Below are 9685 nucleotides of genomic sequence, written 5' to 3' on the forward strand. Positions count from 1 at the left end.
TTAATTAATTTATTTTTAATCTTCAACATTCACTTCCATAAGTTTTAAATTTTCTCCCCCTTCCTCTCCCCTCCTTCCCCAAGACGGCCTGCAATCTGATATAGGTTTTACGTATACATTCCTATTAAACATATTTTCACATTAGTCGTGTTGTAGAAGACACATTTCAGATAACTTAACATGCAACAACAAACAAAATAAATACCCATGAGAGATCCTAGGCAGGAAGGTCAATACCACCTGAGCAAACAGGAAAGCTTCTCGGAGGAAGTACATTTTAGTTAGGCTTGAAAGCATAGGAAGAAATGAAACAGGCAGAGAAGCGACCGGCAAATTTAGGAATAGGTAATCCAGGGAACAAATCTAAGGATGCATTTAAGTGCAGGCCATATTTGGGTAGTAAACTAGTCCAGTTTGGTGGGGAGTGTAAGGCACTTAGAAAGGAATAAAAGGAGAAGGCTGAAAAAAAAGCATGCCACTAAATTGTGTCAGGCTTTGAATGCCAGACAAAGGATAGTAAATATTACTCAGTAGGTAATAAAAAGGCACTAAAAATCTTGAGTTGAAGGGTAACATGACCAGATCTATATGTAAAGAATATCAGCCGCATATAAAGGCTGAATTGGCAGGAGGAGAGAGCAGAGGAAGCAAGTTCTGTTTAGTTGTTGAGTGATCTGATTCTCTGTGACCCCATTTGGGGTTTTTTTGCAAAGATACTGGAATGGTTTGCTATTTTCTTCTCCAGCTCATCTCACAGATGAGGAAATTGAGACAAACAGGGTTAAGTGACTTGTCCATGGTCACACAGTCAGTAAGTATCTAAGAATGAATTTAAACTCGGGTCCTTCTGACTCCAGGGCAGGTGCTCTGTCTGCTATACCATCTAGTTGCTCCAAGATCTGTTTAAAGGCTTCTGCAATACAAGCACTGCCCATACTGTACGCAAATATAACAGGATGATGGCCCATTTGAGATAGGGAAAAAAGAAAGAGACAGATGTAAGATATTTCCAAGGGAGAATTGATGGGTTTTTGTTTCCCAGCCAACCTTGAAGGGGAGAACAAGGCTGAACAAATCCTACTCCTGGTTGCAATTCCCTTTAATCTGTCTCTCAGAATCAAAAATCATCCCATAAAACTGCAGCTCTAGAAAAATGTTTAAATATGGCGAATACTTATTCCATGTACTTTAGTCTACTTCCATAAACAAACTCTCACCAAGAGCTGAGCATGAAGCTCTCTCAGCCTTGGACCCACAGGGACAAATCTTCAAGGATGTGAATGGAGATACTCCACTGCTTCTCTGACCTTTCAAAAAGAAAAAAACAGCAATTTTCTGTCCCTAGAAAACAATGTGGGACCCAGAGATGACATTTAAAAAGAAAACTTGACCTTGAAAAGAGAATATCAAAGACAGAATATTAGAACTTGAAGGAGCCTTATAAATCATCCTCATTCAAAGGGCAGCTTTGTGGTACAGTGAATAGAGCATCGTCTCTGGAATCAGGAAGACCTGAGTTCAATTCTGGCCTTAGATACTTATTAGTTGTGTGACACTGGGCAAATCACTTAACCTCAATTGCCTCTAAAAAAAAAAAAAAATGAAAGAAAGAATCCTAGTTCAATTTCTTCCTCATTATGCAAATGAGGAAATACATCTTACCTTGATTATTAGGTGTGGGATCATGGTGAAGTCATATAACTTTTGTGAGCCTCCATGTCCTTATCTGCAAGGTGGGGCTAATAATATTTTAGAGAGGGAACATAGTTCATGGGGTTGGAGTTGGAGGACCTGGTCTCAAATCCAAGCTCTGCTAATTTGCTACCTGTGTGAGGTTAGACAATTTATTAATCCTTTCAAAGCTTTGGTTTTCTCATCTCTACTTCGAGGGGGTTGGACTAAATGATCCCTAAAACTCCTATTCATCTCTGAATCCATGATTTTGACCACTCCTTTATAATACAGGTGAGGGGGGAGGACCACAAATGAATAACTACAGACAGCTGAAAGCCATCTCTGACAAAGCCTTTCCTCTTTGTGAATGTAACAGGTATATGTTTATATGCTGAATATTGAAGGAAAAAGAGAGAAAGACAATAAGCTGATTTTTAAAAAATGATATCTGTTCTTTTTACTCTATCATTTACATTTCTCAATGCATCCCTCCATTCCCCCACCCCCAGAGGGCAATATCTTATAACGAAGAATAAAAAGAAGAGGGGGAAAAAAGACTAGCTTGATGAAACTAACCAATATATTTAAAAAAAGTTTGACATGTTCAATGTTCCATACCAATAGTCTTCAATCTCTAGAAATAAATGATGGGAGCTGCCTTTGCCTATCTCCTCTTGGCGGCCAAGAAGACCCTTATTTTTGAGCATGATGAGCTTGAGATACCAGAACACCATCTGCCTTAGATGCAGCTGGTGATACAAAAAAGGTTGTCAGGTCTGCACACAAGAGATTTAGGAATCATCTATAGAGATGCTGTAATTGGAAACCATGAAGGAGAATGCAATTGCTAAGGGAGAATGTAGAGAGAGACTAGGGCCAAGGACTAACACTTAGAAATACCCACTTTAAGAAGTCTGGGAACAATGGTTGTTGTTGTTCATCCCTCATTCTTGAAGAGGACCTATGGCATCATGAGGAGTGGTCATGAGTGAGAAATGGAAGGACCAGGAAGAAAGTCATGGCATGGCAGAGGGAGTATCCAATCAAATGGAGTGATCCACTGTGGTCACATATAAATTTCTCTTATTTGACATTTAAAACTCTTCATAATCTGGCTCTTTCCTACCTTTCCAGTCTCTTTACTCTTTACTCCCTTCCACACACTCCATGATTCAGGGACTTGCATTTCCTTGAACACATCATACCATCTCTGGTCCTCATATCTGGAATACTCTGCCCCCTTTTCCCTGGCTTTCTTTAAGAATCAGCTCAAATTCTACCTTATACAGGAGGCCTTTTCTGGTCTTGTCAACCCCCATCCCACGGTTAATGCATTCCCATTCCTCTATACCCTCCGTGGAACTTAGTTATTTAAACTATACTCTCTATAGAACCAGTTATTTAAATGTTGTCTCCTCCATCAGAATGCATACTTTCTAAAGGCAAGGACTGCATTATTTTTCCTTATTTTTATCCTCTGTACTTAGCACAACACCTGGCACATAGTAAATACTAGATAAATACTTGTTGATTGACTGTCAAGCAGCAGAGGTCAAGGAGAATTAGGCCTTGGAAAAGACAATTGTAATTGTCAATAAAGAGGTCATTGGTGACCTTTCTGAGAACAATTTCAGTAGAGAGCTGGGGATGGATCCCTGACTGCAAGGGTTTGAGGAGGGAGTTTACTGTGAGGAAATGTAGTATTGGGGAATACTGTAGGAGTTTCTTAGTCTGGGTTCTATGAGAGCTCAGGGAAATTCTCACCCACCGGAAGATCTGTAAGACTAGGAGTCAAAAAGCGAGTGGTTTGACTGAAATGAAAATAAATTTATTAAAGCACCAAGGACCACTGTTCCCTAAAAGAAACTCTAGTTTCTTAGGGAACAGATTGGGCTTTTGTAACTTTTTAGGGCCCATTTAGATTACAAGGCTAATCAGTGGCATTTCAGGCAGAATGGAAATGGGGGAGTTTGTAAGCCTTGAGCTCATAGGAGATAGTAAAGATCAGGTTTATACCTACAGGAAAATCTATTTCTTCATGGTTAGTCTTATCAGAATAGCCTGTATTGGCAGTAATTCCCTTTCAAGAGAGAATCAATCAAGTTTATCTTCTTGTTTCTAATAAGGAAGGAGATAAAATATATTTTGAAGGGCTCTATTTACATAACTTCTTAGCTTTATTTTTTTGGCCTCTAAGGTTATTTTATCTTTGGGGATATATTTCTCCAAACTCACAGCACTCAGATTCATCACTGCCTCCTCAGGAGATTTTTTTAAGAGGTTGAGCAGTGAAGGAGAGATAGCAGAGGAGAGGTTAATATGTGGAAGGACTAGAAGGATCAAGGGAAGGCTTCTTTTCAGCACTGAGACCTGAACATGCCTGTATAAATAGATGGATGGGAAAGAACCATAGAAAAGTAGTCATTTTTATTATTATTATTATCTCTGTTATCAGAGATAATATTATTATAATTATTATAACTTAATATTAATTATATCATTAATATTATAATTAAGTATGATATGTAAAATTGTTATATTATGTTATAATATATCATCATGTATAATTATTATATATTATATAATATTATTATTAATATTGTTATCTCTATTATTTATATGTCCATTATCTATTAAATTCCCTTTGCTGATGCAAATTTACCTGGGGTTACATCATTAGAAAATGTCAGAGGCAGGGCTTATTAGTATAGCGAATGGAGTACTGAGTGTAGAGAGGTCTTATAAATGACTCTAAGGGCAGTAAGAATAGATGTCTCCAACATCTTCTTCTCCTACCCTTCTCTAAGGAAGCCATTCACTCCTTCCAAAAGGGGAAGCAGGAGATTGGGGCTGGAGGTCATTCTGCTCTCCTCAGAGATAAAGGTTTCTGAGACTGAAGCATATCTCTCTGCTCCTTTAATGTTGTCCATCTAGGGGGTATGACTGGGTTCCATCTGACTTCTGATCTTTTTGTAAATTGGAGGGGTTCAGGGAGGATCCTAAGCTCTATACCCAAAGCTTGACCCCTTTCCTACTAAATACCAGTTCCACAGTGAACCCACACAGAGAATAGCAAAGAAGACCATTTATCCAAATCATAGCAAGGCAGACATCAGAGAAGTTATATATAGGAGAATATAAACTACTAGACAATACAGAGTGAAGCAGCTCTCTCAGTGGGAGTGAGTTAATTCAGCTCAAGCAAGAGAAAGGATCTTGGATCTCACCCAAGAGGAAACTCCCCAGTTTATAAAAGTTGGAAGCTGGGAATAGGGACATGACGGAGAATGCCAGCTCTCCTCATGTCTTCCTAGAGTCTTTTCTTTCTGCAACCTAAAGTGGAATTGGTTTCTTCCATCTTCTCTCTCAAAACTAGAAGCCAACAGTGCCCTAAGGGGCTCCCCTGGAAGCTTGATGAGTCCCAAAGGGCACTGGTGCTTGGAAAAATCCCAGAAGGGAACTGGCTGAGAATGGAAGCTCTTTAGTCTCTTGCCAACTCTTCCCCACCTCTCCTGCAAGGCAGGGAGTTCATCTCCATCAATAAGGAGAGAATCCCATACCAATGGGCTTTGGGGCAAGGGTTACCTTCCCTCTAGCTTTTGAATGCTTTATGATTGATCCACTTTGAACTGTGAATTCTATGAAAACCAAAATAAATTCTTATACTGTTAGGCAGCTCCAACAAACTCACAATGGATAGGTATCCCCACCTCCTTTTATCCCACTACTGATCCATCCATAACTCTCCCCCAACAAGGCATGACTCTTTGCATGCAAAAATAACCATTGGAATATGCAGCCAGAGATCCTGGTCTTCTTAAATCCATGGTTACCCTCCATCTACCATATGATGCTTCCTTGGGCTTAGGTTGTACAGCAAGAATGAAAGTTAGTTCATGATTTTTTTTTTCAATGTTACTCAGGCCCTGGAGCAGGTACAGAGAAATCAAATTGGGGGAGGGGCTGGAAGGAAGGTTACATAGACATAAAGACTCATAAGTTTGGAATAGTCAAAATCAAGAGAGTATAAGAATGAAACAGCAAATAGTGAAACATTAAAATAGACCATGTGATCAAGGCTAGTTATAACTTTGATTCAATCAGTCAATGGTCAACAAGTATTTATTAAACATTTGCTATGTGATGGACACTAGTTGGTACTAGGGACATAAAAGAAAAAAAATGACAATCTCTGCCCTCAAGAAACTAATATTCTAATGGAGGAAGAAAATACATAAAAGAGGGGCTGAAAAGGAAATGAGGAATTACCCAGAGAGGGACATGGAGTCAAAATCTATCAAGAGAATGTAAGAGGGTTGCTCTGGACTCTTCCTCAAAATAGTGATTTGGGGAAGAACTCACCGATGAAAGAAAGGGCCATTACCTATTATATTTAATTAATTAGTTAAATATAAGTTATGGAGATAAAGGTCAACAGTGACAAAATGGACTATAAAATATAAGGTTCTAGGTAGAAGTAAGTTCTCCAATGGTCTGTGCGTGAAGAGAGGTTATGGAATTGAAGTAAAGTTGATAGAAAGTATTGATGAAAGTTCTGAAGCTCCCAGGATGTTGGTAGGGGAGAAGAAGAAGAACAAGACAAAGCCCATAAGTAAGCTACTTAAGTCAGGGCAAAATTGGGAGAGTGCTCTGGAGACTGGTGGAAGGCAGCAACAAGAAGTGAGTAGGGTGGTAACAATAATACATTATTATTTATTTGTATTATACTTTAGAGATTACAAAGCACTTTGCTATGTTAATCTCTTCTGAACCTCGTAACAGCTCTGTGTAAGAGGGAGCTTGGCTCATACTAGTAGATAAAGGATCTATCTTGGAGTCAGGAAGACCTGGATTCAAGTCTTGTCTCTGACACATATGGACTGTGATCATATACAATTTAATTAACCTCTCCTTGTTCCAAGCAACTCTTTAAGACTGAGAATTACAAATAGATTATCCAGTTTCATTAGTGGAAGGAGTTTCTGTACTGAGAATTCTCTAAACTGATGAAGTCACAGATCTTGACTACAAAAACAAGCCAAGCAATCTGGATGCTATAGGGTTCATTATCCTCATTTTACTAATGAGAAAATTTAGGTTCTCAGAAATTACACTCCATGTTCACTGTCATACAGATAGCAAGTGTTAGAAGTAGGATTCAGACCCAGGTCGTTTGATTCCAGTTCAGCCCTTTTCCTACAATATACCAGCATTCCCTAGACACATGGAGTAACATGTATGGAAGATGACTGAAAGATTGAGGTGGAGGAATAGACTGGAAGCATTAGAGGAAAGCCCTGGCTGTGTGACAAGGTGCCACTTAGCTACCCCTGAACTCCTACAGCAGAAGACAGGTTCTCTGAAAGCTGATTTTAACCAACAGAATACTTGTCTAGTTCATAGTATTATAGGATAATAGTCTTGAGCTGAAAGGGACTTCAGAGGCCATCTGGTTCAACCTCTTATTTTACATATGAGAAAGCCAAGGAATTTAAGTGATTTGTCCAAGGTCACACAGGTTAGAAGGGTCAGGGGTAGAATTTGATTAAATCCTGATCCTCAGATAGCTGAGTCTTGCTCCTTCAATCCTACCTAATCCAACTATTGGGAAAATAGATTTGAAGGATATACTTTGTGAAATAGTCTTAAGTTTTTAAAAACTGCAATCAATAACAAGTCATAGAATTGAATTGAATAGAATTGAAAGAGATCTTCCATTCACCCTCTACCTAAAAAGTCTGAATCCTGTCTATGCCATCCCTGCTAAGAGGTCATCTTGCCTCTGTTGGGAGATGTCTAGTGCCAAGGAAGTGGCGGTCCCCTGGTGCATCGCATTCCACTTTTAAATCATCTTATTTTATTCCCTGACTGAGCAGAAATCTGCCTTCCTGGAATTTTCACTCAATGGTAAAATCCATTCTTCAGAACCAAACAAAACAAGTTTTTTTGCATGACAACCCTTCAAATACATCATTGGAAGAAAAATGCCATATTTCCTCTTTCAGGCAAAAGATGCCTGGTTCCTTTGCACCATTCCCATTGGGCATGATTTCAAATGCATTTACCAGACTGGTCCTCTTCCTTGGAATGAGCTGCAGATGGAACATTGTGTAGTAGGCTCTTAAATCAGGATCTGGGTTTGAACCTGATCTCTGCCACCACTGTTGTAACCTTGGTCAAATCATATATAGGCAGCTATGTAGTGCCATCCATAGCATGCTAGACATGGATTCAGAAAGACTTGAGTTCAGATCTCACCCCAGACAAAATACTTACTGGACAAGTCACTTAACCTCTGCTTGCCTGTTTTCTCATCTGTAAAATGGGAATGATAATAATAGCACCTATTTCAAAGGGCGATTATGATGATAAAATAAGACATTAAAGCACACTATAAATGCTAATTATTATCATTATTAAATATTTTGCTGCTTTAAGCTTCAATACTTTCATCTATAAAAGTGATCTAGACTAGCTGATCTGTAAGGTTTTTCTAGGTCTAAGTCTATGTTCCTATGATCCTTTCTAAAATCTGATGTCCAGAACTGAACAAAATGCATTGGATGGCTCACCAGGACAGAATAGAGGGAGACAGTTACTTCTCTGATAATCAGATGAAGTTGAGCGATAATTAATCAATTAATTAATTACCACTTAAGTACCTACTAAGTGTCAGGCATTGTGCTAGGGGCTCACTCTCTCTCACTCTCTCTCACATTCTCTCACTCTCTCTCACACACTCTCACACACTCTCACACACTCTCACACACTCTCTCACACTCTCTCACACTCTCTCACACTCTCTCACACTCTCTCACTCTCTCTCACTCTCTCTCACTCTCACTCACTCTCACTCTCTCTCACTCTCTCTCACTCTCTCTCACATTCTCTCTCACTCTCTCTCACATTCTCTCACTCTCTCTCACACACTCTCTCACTCTCACTCTCTCTCCATACACACACACACACACACACACACACACACACACATGCAGAGTAATTAAATTCAAGGAAGTTAGGAGTTGGGAGTGATTAGGAAAATCTTCATGTACAAAGTGGTACTTGAACTGGGTCCTGAAGGGAGAGAATTCTATGGAGTAGAAGTGAGGGAAAAATTCAGGACCAACTCTTAAGACTGACCTCCCAGTAGATAAAAATGCTCTACTATGGCATTCCCATTAAGTACTCTGTTGACAACTGAACATTGGGCAGGATAGACCATGAATTATACCTGGTATGTCAATTCAAATGTTTCTATATTCCCATACCTTAAAAAGAGATGATAATTTTTAACGCTTTGAGAACCACCTTTATAATCACAACAAAGCTTCTGTCTTGCCTCATCAATGAGGCAGGACATCAATGTTTTCTCAAGCATCTTTTCTTGATCCCTTGGGTTCTCATTTCAGATTCAAATGAGATGAAGATAAATTTGTTTCCATCAGTGGATGATCTAATCTGAACAATGGACACAGGTCAGCCCTTTCTAACAATTCTGATAGATTTGTCTAAAGTTTGAGTTTGCAGTAATCAGTTGTGATTAACCATTTTTATTCTATCCTTTCTAGTCCAAAAATCTTTCTCCTTGGGAAAGAGAAAAGCAAGATGAACTCAACATCTCTGCCGTCTTTCTTTCTGTACCTTCTTAAAGTTGTTCTGTCCAGCTGTGATGATTAGATCTCTTCTCTGATCCCCCTTATTTCCCAAAAGTAGCCTGAAAAAATATATTTTTGTATCAAGCTTTCCATGACAGATTGAGGATATTATGAACACTGTATTCTTGACACTGTTTAAAGAAATGATTTTATTGATATTTTTGCTTTCACATCACTGACATTTTCTCATGTAGCCCTCTCTTTAACTCCTCCCAGATAGTCACTCCTTATAGTATATAACACTCTTCATAACAGAGAATTTTTAAAAAGGAAGAAAAAAAAATTCGGCCAAATCAATCAGTAAACTGAAAAAGTCTGACATTCAATGCATTATTTCATGTCCATGGATCCCCAGT

The sequence above is a fragment of the Notamacropus eugenii genome, chromosome 2 (assembly GCF_028372415.1).
Source record: "Notamacropus eugenii isolate mMacEug1 chromosome 2, mMacEug1.pri_v2, whole genome shotgun sequence".
In the NCBI taxonomy this organism is placed as follows: Eukaryota; Metazoa; Chordata; class Mammalia; order Diprotodontia; family Macropodidae; genus Notamacropus; species Notamacropus eugenii.